At 43.9% G+C, this 17,634-nt stretch overlaps 1 long non-coding RNA gene across 1 annotated transcript; it reads right to left on the bottom strand.

Moving 5' to 3' along the window:
• Positions 1-5,634: 5,634 nt before the first annotated feature.
• Positions 5,635-16,803, bottom strand: LOC134757905 (uncharacterized). The gene is made up of 2 exons (XR_010132503.1): positions 16,464-16,803; positions 5,635-6,032 (listed from the first exon to the last, which is right to left on the bottom strand). It is a non-coding gene; the product is annotated as an uncharacterized lncRNA (long non-coding RNA).
• Between the last annotated feature and the right edge of the window lie 831 nt (positions 16,804-17,634).

Raw genomic sequence — 17,634 nt, 5'->3', positions numbered from 1 at the left:
CCCTTGCATTGAGAATGCACACATTTGCATTTCAAAGCAAGTGGGGTTTGGGTAAACAATCTTAGAAGTCAAAGCAACCATCTCCTAGAAGCAAGCTGTATATCAGGTAGAGAAAGAAGAGATGAACAAGGGCCATGACTATGCCCATTTCAGTCATCTGCTTGGGATCCTGCCACATGGCAGAGTTTGGTGGACACAGCACTTCTCTGCTCCCTGGGACATAAGCAGAAACATCTTCGGCATGACTGAAGCATTCTACTCCCAAGATGGCCCCATGCATTGGCCTGGCAGAGGAATGCTGTCTGAAGGCCAGGAGCTCAGTATGGCTATTGACTGGCCTGGCCTCGATTCTCCTCCACAGGGATCGTTCAGGCTTCTTACAATATGGCTGTCTCAAGGTAGTTAGAGGGGACTTACCCCGTGTCACAAAAGCAGAAGCTTTCAGTTCTTCTTAGACCTGGGGTGAGTGCAGCCACCCTCTGCCATATAGTGTTGGATAAAGCATATCTCAGGGCTACTCTGGTTCAACAGAAAGGTATACACAAGGGTGTAAATGCCAGAGGTCAAGGTTTTTGGGGGGTTACCCAAGTGGAGTCAACCTTCATTATTTGCAGATGCTCTCTTTGCAAATTCAGCTACTTGCTCTAATTTCTTTGTAACCCCAAATTAATACTCATTGCACTTTCGTGAACATTTAAAGCAGTAAATAATTTGAGTCACCTGGTTTGTACATTTCTGGCTAAGCTTGAACAAGGCAATGCTCTGCCTTCTTATTTCAGTTCATACTATAAACAAGTGCCTTGTTGTGGTCTATGGAGTGCCATGCTTTTTTCATTTTTGCAAAATGCAGTCTCTTTCTGCTGGTAATTTTGCTGTTTAAAATGACCCTAAGCATTGTGCTGGAGGGCTGTCAAGTGTTCCTAAGTGCAAGAAGCCTGTGATGTTGCTTACAGAGAAAATATGTGTGTTAGAGATGCTTCTTTCAGGTGCTCAGGCAGGAGTTACAGTTGTTGGCCGTGAGTTCAATGAGAATGAGTCAACAATATGTATTCAATAATGTGCCTTTAAACAGAAACACACCTAAAACAAGGTTGTGTATTGATAATTTGATGAAAATGTGACCAGACACTCGCAGGAACCTAACCTTATAATTCTAGTAGGATCAATGGTTCAGTCTTTGCTAATTCAGTGTTTTTGGCGATTTTATAAAATGACTGCTGTGAATAATGAGAATTGGCTATATTAGTTCATCATAAACAACCAATGAGCTTTCGATTTCACCCAGATCTGATTCAAGTGATCGGAAGACTGAATGTATGCTGTGAATGCAGGAGTCTATAGGATCAATTTCCACTGGTCACCTCTGGCAATAGTCCAAAGGGGCTGATCCACTCACTGCCTCTCTAGTTGAACAAATCTTAGAATATAGTGATTTGGCATTTTCCTCTTCTCTGATTCGAATGGGTGGGAATGGACCTGTCATCCATTTCATTAAGTGTTTTTAATTTTTTATTTTAAGATAATTTTTAAGACACACAAATTATTGCAAAAATGATACATATAGTTCCTGTGGACCCTTCACTTAGCTTTCCCCAATTATAACATCTTATTTAACTATTGTAGACCATCAAAACCAGTCAACTGACATTGGTACAATACTGTATTATTCTGTTTTCTTCTGCTGATAAAGACGTACCTGAGCCTGGGTAATTTATAAAGCAAAAGAGGTTAATGGACTCACAGTTCTACATGACTGGGGCAGCCTCACAATCATGGTGGAAGATGAAAGGCATGTTTTACATGGCAGCAGGCAAAAGAGAATGAGAGCCAAGCAAAAGGGTAAATCCCTTATAAAACCATCAGGTCTCATTAGACTTATTCACTTCCACAAGAACAGTATGGGGAAACTGCTCCCATAATTCAGTGATCTCTCACTGGGTCACTCCCACAACACATGGGAATTATGGGAGCTACAATTCAAAATTCAAGATGAGATTTGGGTGGGAACACAGCGAAACCATATCAAATACTCTTCACTAAATTACATTATTTTATTTCCATGGGTTTTATGTGAAATGTGTGTGCATGTGTAGTGCTGTGAAATTTTATCCCCTGTATAGATTCCTATCACTATGACTATAGCCAAGCATGCACCTCTGCACGTGCCTGGCTACAGTGATGGTTGTAGGAATAGGAAAAGCCAATTTGTGAACGAATATCTCAAAGGGAAAATGTAATGTTTCCTAATGTACAAGTTGTTGTCTCCAGAGCAGTTACAGGGCGCTATAACCTAACATCTGTGTGCTTCTAGGACAAGAGGCATCAGACAACCATGAGGTTGCAGGGCAGAGAGTAGGCTGAACTCAGGATGAATGCTGCATGGGCTGCAAGCTTGCTTTATTTTCATTTCTCTCCTCTCTTCCTCTATTATTAATTCATGAAGATTATAGGGACTGTTTCAGAGCTGGTAATGAAAGTATCTGCATTGAGCTGTCAAGACTCTAAACCCCAGTCTCAATAGACTGCACAAGTGGCTGGTTGTGGGCTTTAGTCTCTGGATTCTTCCTACTGCTGCTTTAAGAGAGAAAAGCCACTCATAGCTTCCTGGAGAGCCTCGTTCCCCCTCATCATGGTCCCTGGGGACACTGACTATAGGCTCCAATGGGTAGAAACAGCATCTGTTTTGGACACTTCTGCAACCTACTGTGCAGTAGGGCTCCTGGTCTTCGAGTAGTGTTCCAGTCATGCCTACTGGCTTTTTAGTACTCTGCTGCTCCTCCCTTTGTGCTATCAGGACATTTATGGAAACTCCAATGCAACTACAGCATCAGGCATCCTTTTTCCACCCACACACTATTTCTTTCCCCTGAGTCCAGGAATGGGGAAAGCAAAAACCAGAGAGGTCTCGGAGCAAGACCAAAGTACTACCTTTCCAGAAGCAAGGGGCCCCAGAGGCCTGGATATTAGTTGGTACTGTTACCGGAAAGGGGTCCTTATCCACACCCTAAGAGAGGATTCTTGAACCTCACGCAAGAAAGAATTCAGGGCAAGTTCATAAAGTGAAAGCAAGTTTATTAAGAAAGTAAAGGAATAAAAGAATGGCTACTCCATAGGTAGAGCAGCAGTGTGGGCTGCTCTGCTGATTATACTTATAGATACTTCTGGATTGATATCGTTTGGCTCTGTGTCTCCACCCAAATCTCATCTTGAGTTGTAATTTCCATAATCCCTGTGCATTGAGGGAGGGACCTGGCATGAGGTGTTTGGATCATGGGGGCAGTCTCCCCCATGCTGTTGTCATGATAGTGAAGTGAGCGAGTTCTCAAGAGATTTGATACCTTTATAAGGCAGTTTTCCCTGCTTTCTCTTGCACCTGCTCTCTTGCCTGCCACCATGTAAGACATGCCTGCCTCCTTTTAAGCCATGATTATAAGTTTCCTGAGGCCTCCCCAGCCTTGAGGAACTGTGAGTCAACTAAACCTATTTCCTTTATAAATTGCCCAGTCTTGGGAAGTTTTTCATAGCAATGTGAGAATAGTCTAATACATTGATGATATGCTAAACAAGGGGTGGATTATTCATGAGTTTTTTGGGAAAGGGGTGGGCAGCTCACAGAACTAAGGGCTTCTCCTTTTTTTAGACCACATAGGGTAACTTCCTGATCTTGCCATGGCATTTGTAAACTGTCATAGCACTGGTGGGAGTGTCTTACAGCATGCCAATTCATTATAATTAGCATATAATGAGCAGTGAGGACGACCAGAGGTCACCTTCATCACCATCTTGGTTTTTCTAGGTTTTGGACAGCTTCTTACTGCATCCTGTTTTATCATCTGGGTCCTTGTGACCTGTATCCTGTGTTGACCTCTCATCTCATCCTATAACTTAGAATGCTTAACTTCCTGGAAATGCAGCCCAGTAGGTCTCAGCCTCATTTTACGCAGCCTCTATTCAAGATGGAGTCACTCTGGTTCAAATGCCTCTGACAGTATTTTCATAAAGGGGAGGTCATTCCTGGATCTTTCTATGCAAAGAGGACCAGAAAGATCCTTTATAATTTATTACATAATACCTTTGGGTGTGTGTATTAGTCCATTTTCATACTGCTATGAAGAAAATACCTGAGACTGGGTAATTTATACAGAAAAAGAGGTTTAATGGACTCACAGTTCTGCATGGCTGGGAAGGCCTCACAGTCATGGCAGAAGGTGAAGGAGGAGCATAGGCACGTCTTACATAGTGGCAGGCAAGAGAGTGTGTGCAGGGGAACAGCCCTTTATAAAAACTATCATGGTTTTATAACAAGGGGATGGCACATTTTCACTTTTTTTTTCTTTTTTTTTTTTTTTTTTGAGACAGGGTCTGTCCGTCACCCAGGCTAGAGTGCAGTGGTGCCATGTCTGCTCACCGTAACCTTCACCTCCTAGACTCAAACAATCCTCCCGCCTCAGTCTCTGGAATGGCTGGGACTACAGGCACATGCCACTATACCCGACATATTTTTAGTATTTTTGGTAGAGAAGGGATTTTGCCGTGTTGCCCAGGCTAGACTTCAACTCCTGGGCTCAAGCAATCCGCTCGCCTCGGCCTCCCAAAGTGCTAGGATTACAGGCACTGTAATCCAGTGCCACTGGACCCAGCTTTCTATTTTTTGATTGTGTTAAAATACACATAGCAGTTGCATAGTGTCCTCATCTGTTCATTTCCTCCTCCGCCAAGCCCTGGCAGCATTGTTCGATTTTCTGCTTTGCTGATTTTGACTATTCCAAGTATTTTCATGAAAGAGAAGTACTTTTATCTGAGGAATTTGAGCACTTTCAAATTATCAGGCCCAGAAATGCATTAAGACGAGACAGCAATCGTGCCCTAGTCCCCGCTTTGAGCTATGTATACATCTATTGAAACTGCTTGCCATTGTCACACATAACTATAAGTTAACCTTATAATACCACACTGGATACCACAACCCACACCCTATGGCTTAACAAGAGACAGCCAATCACGAATCAGTATTATTTCTGTAAACAGCAAGAATTTCTGACAACAATTTTGTATCAATCCACTCCCCGTGAAATCGCTTCTCTATAAAAAGTGTAAAAATTAGCTGGGCGTGGTAGCGTGCACCTGTAGTCCCAGCTACTTGGGGGGCTGAGGCAGGAGGATCACATGAGCCTAGGAGGTCAAGGCTGGAGTGAGCCGTGTTCATGCCACTGCACTCCAGCCGGGGTGACAAAGTGAGACCCTGTCTCAAACAAACACATCCACTTGCAACGGCTGCTAATCAGAGCGTCTAAGTGTATATTCAGGGCAACTTGAATCTATTCTTCCAGTTTGCAAGCCTCAAGCTTGGCTCAAATAAACTATTTATATTAATTTTGCCTCAGCTTCTTCCTTTTAGGTTGACCGCCTCAAATAAGCAGAACCACACTCTAGTTGTCCTTTTGTGCCTGGCTTATTTCACTTAGCGTAACAGCCTCAAGGTTCATCTGCATTATAGCCTGTGTTAGAATTTCCTTCCCTTTGAAGGCTGTATGATTCAATCAATAGTAATTTGAAACAAAAGCTTTCAGGCAGGGCTTAATCTTCCAAGAAGAAGACAATTTTAAATACATGGGCAATTTGAAAGACACTCTAAAACTGGCAAGGAAGCACTTTATGGTAACCGCAATTGCCAATTAACTTGATGTTGAAATCACATAGACAAAGAAAAAGGTGAGTGAAGAGAGGGCTAGAATGGCTTTGTTCCTCTTAATTGTCTTATTGTACACTGGAAAAGTTGCTTGGTTTGCAAAGACAGGTGTTTGGAGGAATCTACAGTGCTTAGAATTACCCCCGAGTGAGCTAGCTGTTTCACGGGAGGATCTTTTGACTCAGCTTGGCCATTTTTCAAATGTGGAAAATAATCAGCTCTCAGAAAGGCAGTTTAGAGCAGTGAGTGCTATGGTTTGGCTGTTGGGGAAACCAGGGTCCTCTTCTGTCTGCCTCCTGGGTTTCTGATGTTTCCTTGGAGTATCTTCCTGCTTCCCCAGGATCTAAGGAACAGAAACATCAGTCACAGCTCTCATTTCACTGCAAATGTTTTTCTCTGCATGTGTCTCTACTGGAATACTTAAAACCCGGCAGACAGGTTTTTTTTTAGAGGGTTATCTTGTTGAATACAGAAAGAATTGAATGCATCTAGCTTGGAGACCTCTCAAAAAAAAAAAAAAAAAAGAAAAAGAAGAGAAAAGACTGGGTGTGGGGCTTTAGGGAGGCAACCGGCTCCGCAGAGCTACCTGGGGAGTTTTCAAAACAAAGCAGATGCAATGTCGATGGAATCCAATCTCCCCATCCTTGCCCTTGCAGGTCCCCAGGGGGAGGAGGCTTTGGGAAAAGGCAGACCTCACGACTCCTCTTTCAAACTGTCCCTTTGAAGACCTGCCCTAGATCTGTCTACAGAAGCCTCACCCCAAGCAGAAGGAGAGCGTGGATTTTAAAATTTTTGTTGTTTGCTTTTTGCAGACAGGTGGGTCCTACCTGAGGCTACCAACAATGAGATCCTTCAGGTGATAGGATATGGGGCCAGTTCTCCCACCCTCAGCAAGGCAGGTCACTGCAAGGTTTGGGAGGTGCCCTAAGGGGATTTAAACAAACTTGGGATCTTGTGCCTCCTACTGTTACAGGACAGGGGTCCCGAGACTGTACAGGGTAACTTCCTGACGTTGCCATGGCATCTGTAAACTGTCATGGTGCTGGTGGGAGTGTAGCAGTGAGGACGACCAGAGGTCCCTCTTGTGGCCATCTTGGTTTTGGTGGGTTTTGGCCGCCTTCTTTACTGCAACCTGTTTTATCAGCAAGGTCTTTATCACCTGTATTTTTTGCTGACTTCCTATCTCATCCCGTGACTTAGAATCCCTCCATCATCTGGAAATGCAGCCCAGTAGGTTTTAGCCTCATTTTACCCAGCTCCTAGTTAAGATGGAGTTGTTCTGGTTCACACACCTCTGACACTACTGTTAGGGTAGGTAGCGTGTCAGGCATGAACAGGGCAGGAGATGGGTTCCCCCTGCTCCCCTCCCCACACACACCAGAAATGTCAGAAGACCATCAGGTGATGGTCAGGCGGTTGATAAACTGTCTCTAAAATCATAATTGGTCACAGTCAGCACCAGGGAAAGGCCGTCTCCCAGTAAATAGAAAACACCTAAAACTGGTGGTCAGCAGCTTCCCAATACGATCTCAGGAGGTGAGTGAGTGGGCTCAAGCATGCACACTGAGAAGCAAAACGGTGGAGTTTAACTGGTCTATAACCTTCTAGGAACATTCAGCTGGTAAGGGAAGAACGCCTCAAGTGAGCATGCGTCCGACTCCAGTAAACACACTGCGCATGCTCCCCTCCCGAGTGCTGGCGGGCCACTGTGCGTGTGGACAGCCCACCCCAAGGGAAGACTCAGCGGCGAAGGGACACAAGACTCCAGAAGCATGCCAACCTATAAAACCCCAAGTCTAAAGGCCAACCATACACTTGATCTCTTAGGTCAGCTACTTGGCCGTCTTCCAAGTGTACTTTCCTTCTTTTCATTCCTGCTCTAAAACTTTTTTTTTTTTTTTTTGAGACAGAGTTTCGCTCTTGTTGCCCAGGCTGGAGTGCAATGGCATGATCTCTGCTCAGTGCAACCTCTGCCTCCTGGGTTCAAGCGATTCTCCTGCCTCAGCCTCCTGAGTAGCTGGGATTACAGGTGCGTGCCACGACGCCCAGCAAATTTTTTTGTATTTTTAGTAGAGACGGGGTTTCACCATGTTGGCCAGCCTGGTCTCGAACTCCTGACCTCAGATGATCCGCCTGCCTTGGCCTCCCAAAGTTCTGGGATTACAGGCTTGAGCCACCATGCCCAGCCTCAATTTTTCTTAAACTTCTCCAATCTGAGGCAAATGAAGAAAACTGGCATGGGGCCCCTTCATGTTGGGGGACCAGTTGGGGCTCCCTGTGGCCCACCCAACCTTTGATCATGTTGTAAAGTCTTTTGTTTTAACTCCATCAATTTTCCTTTTCTTTTATTTCTTAACAATTATCTAAAGATTCCAGCCTGGCCAACATTGTGAAACTTCGTCTCTACTAAAAATACAAAAAAAAATTAGCTGGGCGTGGTGGCAGGTGCCTGTAATCCCAGCTACTCAGGAGGTTGAGGCAGGAGAATCACTTGAACCTGGGAGGCGGGGTTGCAGTGAGCCGAGATGGCACCATTGCATGTCAGCCTGGGCAACAAGAGCAAAACTCCATCTCAAAAAAAGAAAAATTAATAATAATAACAAAATAATTATCTAAAGATTTCCACCCTTCTGGCATGAGCCCTTTGACTCACTTTTCCCTTCCCTGTTTTTGTTTGTTAATTTATTAATTTTGTTTGTTAATTAGTGAAAGGAAACCAAAATCCCCAAGCCAAGGGGAAAAGGCAAGCTGGGAACTGCATCAGAAAAACCTGCCTCCCATTTTCTCCTAAATAAGACAGCTATGGAGACAAAAACAAACAAACAAACAAAACAAAAAGCTACATACCTCTTTCATAATTTGCCCACAAAGAAATTTTTTGTGGACCTCAAGATCTTTACCCTAAAACAGTTCTGTTCAATTTCACCTTGGCTTATCTTCACAGGTGTGGGTCAAAGGAGAGACAGAAGTGAAAGTCAGCCCTCTCTGCTCACCTGAGACAAATGCATATCTGATAGATTCCCCTGCCCTATTGTTTACGCAAACATGCAGATTCACTGAACAGGCATCAGTCACTATTCCTCTACCCACCACCCCCACCCCCCAACCTCCGTCACATGTAAATTGTGTATTCTGATCAAAGACCGAAAAGAATGCAACCTTTTGTGTCTTGTCCATCCATGAGCTGGAATCCCCCACTTTGAGTTATCTCACCTTTTTTGAACGGAAACAATGTATGTCTTACATGTATTGATCGATGTCTCATGTCTCCCTAAAATGTAGAAAACCAAGCTGTCCTCAGACCACATTGGGCGCATGTTCTCAGGATCTCCTGAAGTCTGTGTCACGGGCGGCCATGGTCACTCATATTTGGCTCAGAATAAACCTCTTAAAAAAATTTACAGTTTGTCTCTTCTCATTGACACCCTAGTCTTTTGGTAGCATCTGTAAGACCCATGAGGGAAAGCTACAACTGCAAATTTGATAAGATTTCTCCAACCATTGTTTGATTCTGCAAGAGTCATGTCACCTGGGGTGCTCTTGTAGAAGGGGACCCTTGAACCACAACATTTATAGAAATAAACCTTTCCTTTCCAAATTTATGAGCTTCACAGTTCTTCCCATAACATCATTAATACACTGAGAATCTACCGTGAACCCAAAATATCTGAGACAGGTCTCAGTCAATTTAGAAAGTTTCTTTTACCAAGGTTGAGAACGTGCACCTGTGACACAGCCTCAGGAAGTCCTGACGACATGTGCCCAAGGTGTTCAGGGCACAGCTTGCTTGTATATATTTTAGGGAGACATGAGACATCAATCAATATGTGTAAGACATACATGGGCTCAGTTCGGTAATTCAGGACAACTTGGAGTGGGAGCTTTCAGATTAGAAGTAGACAAGAGACAAAAGGTTACATTCTTTTGAGTCCTTGATCAGCTTTCCACTGAATACACAACTTAGGCTGGCTCCGTGAATCTGTACTTTTACATAAGCAATGGGGCAGAGGAAGTTATCAGATAAGCATTTGTCTCAGGGGAGCCTTGGAAGGATGACTTTGAGTTCCGTCTGTCCTTTGTCCACAAGGAATTTCCTTAAGCACAAATTGTGAGGGGGGTATGTAGCTTCTTATCTTTGTAGCTGTCTTATTTAAGAATCAAATGGGAGGCAGGCTTGCCTGACACAGTTCCCAGCTTGACTCTTCCCTTGGCTTAGTGATGTTGGGGTCCTGAGATTTATTTTCCTTTCACACTGTGACCTCGGTGATATAGTTTGACTGTGTCCACACCCAATGCCCATCTTGAATTGTATCTCCCATCATTCCCATTGTTGTGGGAGGGACCCGGTGGGAGATAATTGAATTCTGGTGGCGGTTTCCTCCATATTGTTCTCGTGGTAGTGAATGAGTCTCACGAGATCTGATGGTTTTACAAGGAGAAACTCCTTTCGCTCGGCTCTCTCTCTTTGCCTGCCACCATCCATGTAAGATGTGACTTGTTCCTCCCTGCCCTCCACCATGATCGTGAGGCTTCCCCAGCCACGTGGGACTGTAAGTCTAATTACCCCCCTTTCTTTTGTAAATTGCCCAATCTCGGGTATGTCTTTATCAGCGGCATGAAAACGGACTAATACATTGGGTAATGGGCATATTCAGCTGGTGAATATCCCGGTCATCGTTAAGCCAATCCCACATGGCTTGCATATGAAGCACATCAGCTGCTTTATCTAGGGTGCTCCACTTGGCATTTTATAGGGAGGGCTGGGCAGTCCCCTTTTCAGGATAAACAGGCCTTGTAGTGGTGTTTACCTAGTCCACCAGGCTGGCCATTTCCTCAGGGAAAACTTCCTGTGCATCTGGGTCCCATACACTCATCAGCAAGTGTTTAGTGGTGAGTGAGCCGCGGGCCCTGCACCAGCCCAAACATGCTCTTTCTTTCTGTGGCATTTCAAAATTAAACATCTCGGCTGGGCAGAGTGGATCACGCCTGTAATCCCAGCACTTTGGGAGGCCAAGGTGGGCAGATCACCTGAGGTCAGGAGTTCAAGAGCAGTCTGGCCAACATGGTGAAATTCCATCTCTACCAAAAAATAGAAAAATTAGCCGGGCATGGTGGCATGTGCCTGTAATCCCAGCTTCTCAGGAGGCTGAGGTGGGAGAATTACTTGAACCCAGGAGGTGGAGGTTGCGATGAGCTGAGATCATGCCACTGCACTCCAGTCTGGGTGACAGAATGAGACCCTTTCTCAAAAAAATAAATAAATAAACATACTGTTCTTAAAGTAGTCATTCTTACAACCCATTTTAGAAAAGGGAACTCGGGAAGCTGACGATACCAGTCTAGAAGATGAACCAATTCCTTTTCAAGCTTGTCCAATCCACGGCGCGCGGGCCGCAGGTGGCTCAGGACAGCTTTGAATGTGGCCCAACACAAATGTGTAAACTTTCTGAAAATGTTATGACATTTTCTTCCCTTTTTTTTTTCTCATCAGCTATCATTAGTGTTTGTGTATTTTATGCATGGCCCAAGACAATTTTTCTTCCAGTGTGGCCCAGGGAAGCCAAAAGACTGAACAGCCCTGTAAATAGCCTCTGGGTTTAATAGTTACTTGGTTTTGCCCTTCCTCCACATGTCTATCTTCTTGGTAATCACAGGTCTCAGAGGTAACTTTTGGTTGACGTGGCTTAATTTTTCCTTGTGTAGGAAGCTTTGAGGTCACTGGCCTGATCTGAGACAGACCCACATCTGAGCTTGGTGCCGCCTTCACGCCCAAGGCAGCGCTCTTTTACTTTCATTTTAGCAACTACAGAGGCAGTAAGCAAGGGACTGAATAGTTCACTTTTTCCTTATTAATTTGCATTTGCTATACATCCAGTGAACTAAATTCCCTGGGACTATGAGTAGGATCCAACTCTAAATTCCTCTGGTGGCTTTGACCTTTAGTGACTGAAGACAAGCCAGTTGCATCTCCTTACTGATAGAGGAACTAGAAAGAAATTATTCAGGCAGATAGTGAGGGTAAAAGAGTCCTTGGCAGAATTTCCCTTTTTAAAAAGGAGCCCCCAAATCATTTCTTTTTAACAAAGAGCAGCCTGGAAAATAGAGCTGCAGGCATAGATAAGCAAGCTGGAAGCTTGCATGGGTAAATGCTGGCAGCTGTGCCAATGGGAAAGGGCTACCTGGAAGCCAGGTATGTTCAACATGGAGGCTCCATCTTCCCTTTTCTTTGTCACCACGTGTACAGTAAAAAACCAGAGGCCAGGCGCAGTGGCTCACGCCTGTAATCTCAGCACTCTGGGAGGCCGAGGCGGGCGGATCATCTGAGGTTAGGAGTTCGAGACCAGCCTGGCCAACATGGTGAAACCCCGTCTCTACTTAAAAAAATACAAAAATTAGCCAGGCGTGGTGGCACATGCCTATAATCCCAGCTGCTCAGGAGGCTGAGGCAGGAGAATTGCTTGAACTCGGGAGGCAGAGGTTGCATTAGGCCAAGATCACGCCACTGCACCCCAGCCTGGGCAAAATGAGTGAAACTCCGTCTCAAAAAACAAAACAAAACAAACAAAAAAAACAGGCGACATGGCACTAGCCAGGTAAAGAGTCCATCTGCATAATAAAAGATTAGGCACCGAGGTGGGCAGATCACCTGAGGTCAGGAGTTTGAGACCAGCCTGACCAACATGGAGAAACCCCATCTGTACTAAAAGTACGAAATCAGCCAGGTGTGGTGGCAGGCACCTGTAATCCCAGCTACTCAGGAGGCTGAGGCAGGAGAATCACTTGAACCTGGGAGGCAGAGGTTGCAGTGAGCTGAGATGGCACCATTGCACTCCAGCCTGGGCAACAAGAGCAAAATTTTATCTCAAAAAAAAAAAAAAAAAAAAAAGATTAGGCCAGTTTTTCATGCCCTATGCAAATGACACATCTAGTCCTAACCAGCTTTACGTGCCCTATGCAAATGGTACACCTGGTCCAACCAATCTTTTGTGTCCTATGTAAATCATACACTGCCTCCTCAAGCTCATCTATAAAACTTGCTGCATTTCAGCAAAGAAGCAGCAACCCACTTCTCCAGGACCCCGCTCTGCTGCAGAGAGCTCTTCTCTTTCTTTTGCCTATTAAACTTCTGCTCTCAACCTCATTCTGTGTGTCCACGTCCTCGTTTTCTGTGGCCATGAGACAATGAATCTCGGGTATTTACCCCAGACAATGATGCCACTTCATTACCATGTGTGACCACGTGGCCACCCAAAAGTCAAAGGTTTCTCATTCCCCACCTCTTTATTTTTCTCTTTCTCCAATGAGTTTTATCTACATAATTTTCCATTTATTTTAAAGTGACCTTGAAATAGCCTCTAAACATTACATTTTCTTTGGCAAAAACCACATCTTTGTGTTTTTATAAACCTCACCAAAAATACATCTTACTCTCCTACTATTCCAACTCCCAGTAACCCTAACTTCCAGTGCCAAACCTAGGATTGCCTAATTTAATCTAACATTGATACAGGATGGCTGGGCTCCCGGCTAAACTACAACCTCAATTCTGGAAACTCGGCCCTAGTGAAAGCAGCTGACCTCGTTTCTCTGCCCAGATGATTGCCTTTATGGCCTGCCCTGCCCCCTATCCTGTGCCCATAAGGACCAGACCAGCTGGCAGGAAGAAAAACGAAAAAGAGAAAGAAAAAAGCAACACAAGCAGCTGACCGGCAGGGATACAAGCTACTGAGTGGCGAGCAGAGAAGTAACTGAGCATTGGAGACTACAGATAAACATGACTAACTTCAGACGGTGTGGTTTTGGAGGGGAGCCCAGCCAGAGAAGGCTAGGCTTCAGAGAAACATCACCTTCTTCACACACCATCCCCTTTCCAGCTCCTCTTCCACCAAGAGCCACTTCCACCGCTCAATAAAGTCCTCCACATTCATCATCTTTCGGTTTGTGTGACCTGATGATTCTTGGACACCAAACAAGAAGTCGGTGTCCAAAAGGACAGGTGCAGAAGGCTGTCACCTTGACCCTTCACTGAGCTGTTAACACATAGCTGTCCACAAACTGCAGGCTGAGTAACATGAGCCACTCCAGTTCCTGCCCACCAAGGGGGTCAAGGTCAGGGGAACAGTCCCATCTAACGTGACTCTAAGATTTTAAACCACTGGACAGGATTTTGAAATTAAATTTACCAAATTAGTCTTACCAAAGATTACTAAAGGAATGTCAATTAAAAGCGTCTGAGCTAGCTTTTGGTTGTCTGATAAGCACTTACTTTTCTTTAAGCCATTTGATTAGAGCTCTTTCATATAATTTGGTACTGAAATATTACTTCCTCATGACAGATAGAAACTTAGAAACAAGGCCAGGCATGGTGCCGCACGCCTGTAATCCTAGCACTTTAGGAGGCCAAGACGGGTGGATCGCTTGAGCTCAGGACTGAGACCAGCCTGGCCAACATGGCAAAACCCCATCTCTACATAAAAAATACAAAAAATTAGCTGGGCGAGATAGTATGCACCTGTGGTTCCAGCTACATGGATGGCTGAGGTGAGGCAGGAGGATCCCTTGAGCCCAGTGCTCAAGGGAACAGTGAACCAAGATCACACCACTGCGCTCCAGCCTGGGTGACAGAGTGAGACCCTGTCTCCAAAATAAACAAACCAATCAAACAAACAGACAATAAATAAACTTATAGACAGAGACACAGATAGAGGCACATCCTATAACATTTTTCACTTGCCTGTTTTCAAAACTTCTCTCTCTTCCTTTAGACTATTAATTTTTAAAAAATTACGGGAGCCAGCAAAAGTTGAAGGAGAGAGTTACCATCCCAGGCCTTTTCAAAAGAGGGAAAGCTCTGAGGCAAGCAGGATGCAGCAGAAGTGGAACCCCTAGGATGTCCATCTGAAGAATTTCAAGAAGAGATTATGGAATTCAAAAATAAAAAACTTCTTGCAATTTCACTGAGTACATCAGCATTTTAAGAAAATCTTGTTCTAACCAATGATCTCCTTTTGCATTACTGTATTTTTATTATTGAAGTCCAATACCTAGAATGATTATAATCTCCTTTTAGTTATAGCAAACTTAATTACATAAAAATTTTTTTGAATTCCTTTTTTACAGACTATATTATGACTTGCACAGACCATATACAACCTGCTTGGATTTTCTGTTCTGTCCTAAACATATCTCTTAACAAGATTCTTTCTCACACAAAATTATTTTTCTTTTAACATTTCTTACCAAAAATACCTCCTTGTAACTTTCTTCTTCTTTTTTTTTGAGATGGAGTAGTCTCGCTCTGTCACCCAGCCTGGAGTGCAGTGGCACGATCTTGGCTCACTGCAACCTCTGCCTCCCGGGTGCAAGCAATTCTCCTACCTCGGCCTCCTGAGTAGCTGGGATTACAGGCACGTGCCACCATGCCTGACTAATTTTTATATTTTTAGTAGAGGTGGGGTTTCACTGTGTTGGTCAGGCTGGTCTCAAACTCCTGACCTCATGATCCGCCTGCCTCAGCCTCCCAAAGTGCTGGGATTACAGGTGTGACCCAATGCACGCAGCCTAACTTTCTTTACATCTCTTGTTTCTTGGTTCCTTTTACCATATTTCATAAATAACCCTTAAATAAACCTAGAATCTGGCCGGGTGCGGTGGCTCGCACCTGTTATCCCAGCACTTTGGGAGGCTTAGGTGGGTGGATCACCTGAGGTTAGGAGTTCGAGACCAGCCTGGCCAACATGGCAAGACCCCTATCTCTACTAAAATTACAAAAATTAGCCAGGCATGGTGGTGGGCACCTGTAATCCCAGCTACAAGGGAGGCTGAGGCAGGAGAATCGCTGGAACCTGGGAGGCAGAGGATGCAGTGAGCTGAGACTGCACCATTGCACTCCAGCCTGGGAGACAGAGCGAGGCTCCATCTCAAAAAATATAAATAAATAAACATGGAATTAGATGAAAATAACTTAGCTTTGAATAAGAACATATTTTTTAGAAAAGTTTTTCTATAATACAATTTATTTAAATTGAAAATGGCCCAGACATTTAGTGAATATCTATTATTTAACTTTAGATTCTAAATTATATTTATTTACAGGCATTTGTTTCATTACATTTACCTAATTAATTTTATAAAATCTTTTACCTAGATTATCTGTGAAAACTCTGATAGTCATCATTTAAAGTTATTTCCCTGTTAACCATTTTTATAGTCTATGAATTTTCTGTGTTTGCCTAAGCAAAAATTTTAAATATATAGATATTTTACTGATAACTTGGGATTTAGCTATTTTTACTACACTAATAACATTAAACATCTTATTTCTCAAAAAGTACAGAAACAAAGATTATTGTGTTTCATGCTGGGTTGCTGGGTTTATAGTTTTGTAAGCCTTATGCCAAATTTTGACACCTTACAATATCTGTCAGAGGTAAATATGAAACTGCTTGATCAGTAAATGCAAACAAACATGTATGCTGACAATTTTTAAGATATTTCTAATACTATCGTACCAATAATTTTAAAGCCAGCTTATTTATTAAAGATTTATGTAAGTCATGTGAACTTGAAAAGCTTTTGGCTTATTATTTAATTTATGAGTACTCTTTGACTTGAAGCCAATTTGACACTTCAGGGCTAAAGCACGTAAAAAACGTATGTATGTGCACACATATGTGCATGTACATATACACATCTAAACACGCATGCACACTCACACAAAGATCCTATAGCTTTTACTTCAGAACTCTAGCAAGAGATATCAACACAAACTCACCAGTTTACACAAACAAAAAGGTTGGATCCCAACAGTGACTTCTATCTCAACAGCAGTGGAAAAGTAACAGAAGGGCCAGGAGTGGTGGTTCACGCCTGTAATCCCAGCACTTTGGGAGGCCGAGGCCGGCGGATCACTTGAGGTCGGGAGTTCGAGACCAGCCTGGTCAACATGGTGAGAGCCTGTCTCCACTAAAAATACAAAAATTACGTAGACGTGGTGGCGCACGTCTGTAATCCCAGCTACTGGGGAGGCTGAGGCAGGAGAATCGCTTGAACCTGGAAGGCAGAGGCTGCAGTAGATAGCGCCATTGCACTCCAGCCTGGGTGACAGAGCAAGACTCTGTCTCAAAAAAAAAAAAAAAAAAAGAAAAAGAAAAGAACAAAAAGTACACAGAAGATTTAAAGTAGGCAGAAAAGAAAAGAGCAAAATAGAGGACTTAGGAACTGAATGGTTGCAGGTTGACCTATGGGCTGGAATTTTCTCTGGTGTAATGTGTGCAGCAGTTTAAAATGTGAACAAGCACAGACATAATATGTAACAGGAAGCTTCTTGTTTGACCTGGCATGCCCTCAAGCTTTTCCCACTTACACAAATACTTGCAAGTAGAGGAACCAGAGAACCAAAAGGGGTGCCCAAATGGGGGTCGCTGTCTCCGCCTTTCCTCATCCTTACATGCTATGTCTCCCACTTTTATTTAAAAATGAGGAACTAAACTGTGGCCTGGGTTTTAGTAGGGTGGATTGAAGTGTGCTGGCTATGAGAGGGACTACACTGTGTGTCACCACTGAGTCTTTCTACCCTTTCACGTGTCTGAGTTTCTCTCTCCAGAGGTCTAGACCCCTGACAGGGCTCAACATAGCAAGTGATCAGCTCTTACACCTGTCTCCTGGATGAGCCTCTTAAAATTAATTTTGTTGTGTGGTTCCCTGTAGGGTCACTGCACATCATGGCAGGAGTCAATCCCCCAGAGACTCCCACTCAACCCCTACCACCCAGGGGTGGTTTTTGGCTAGGAGGAGCAAAACTCCCTATCTTTTCCAAGCTGAGGAGGTCAGCCTCTCATTTGGCAATTCAAAATTATGCCACAAAAGTGGCAGTTCAGTCTCTCACGCAAATGTACTCACAGGCCAATCGAGATTAATTTGGGGGGAAAAGGGCAGTGGAGAAG

This window comes from Gorilla gorilla, chromosome X (genome assembly GCF_029281585.2).
Source record: "Gorilla gorilla gorilla isolate KB3781 chromosome X, NHGRI_mGorGor1-v2.1_pri, whole genome shotgun sequence".
Lineage (NCBI taxonomy): Eukaryota > Metazoa > Chordata > Mammalia > Primates > Hominidae > Gorilla > Gorilla gorilla.
The sequence above is the reverse complement of the archived record's forward strand: the minus strand, read 5'-3'. Positions and strand labels throughout refer to the sequence as shown.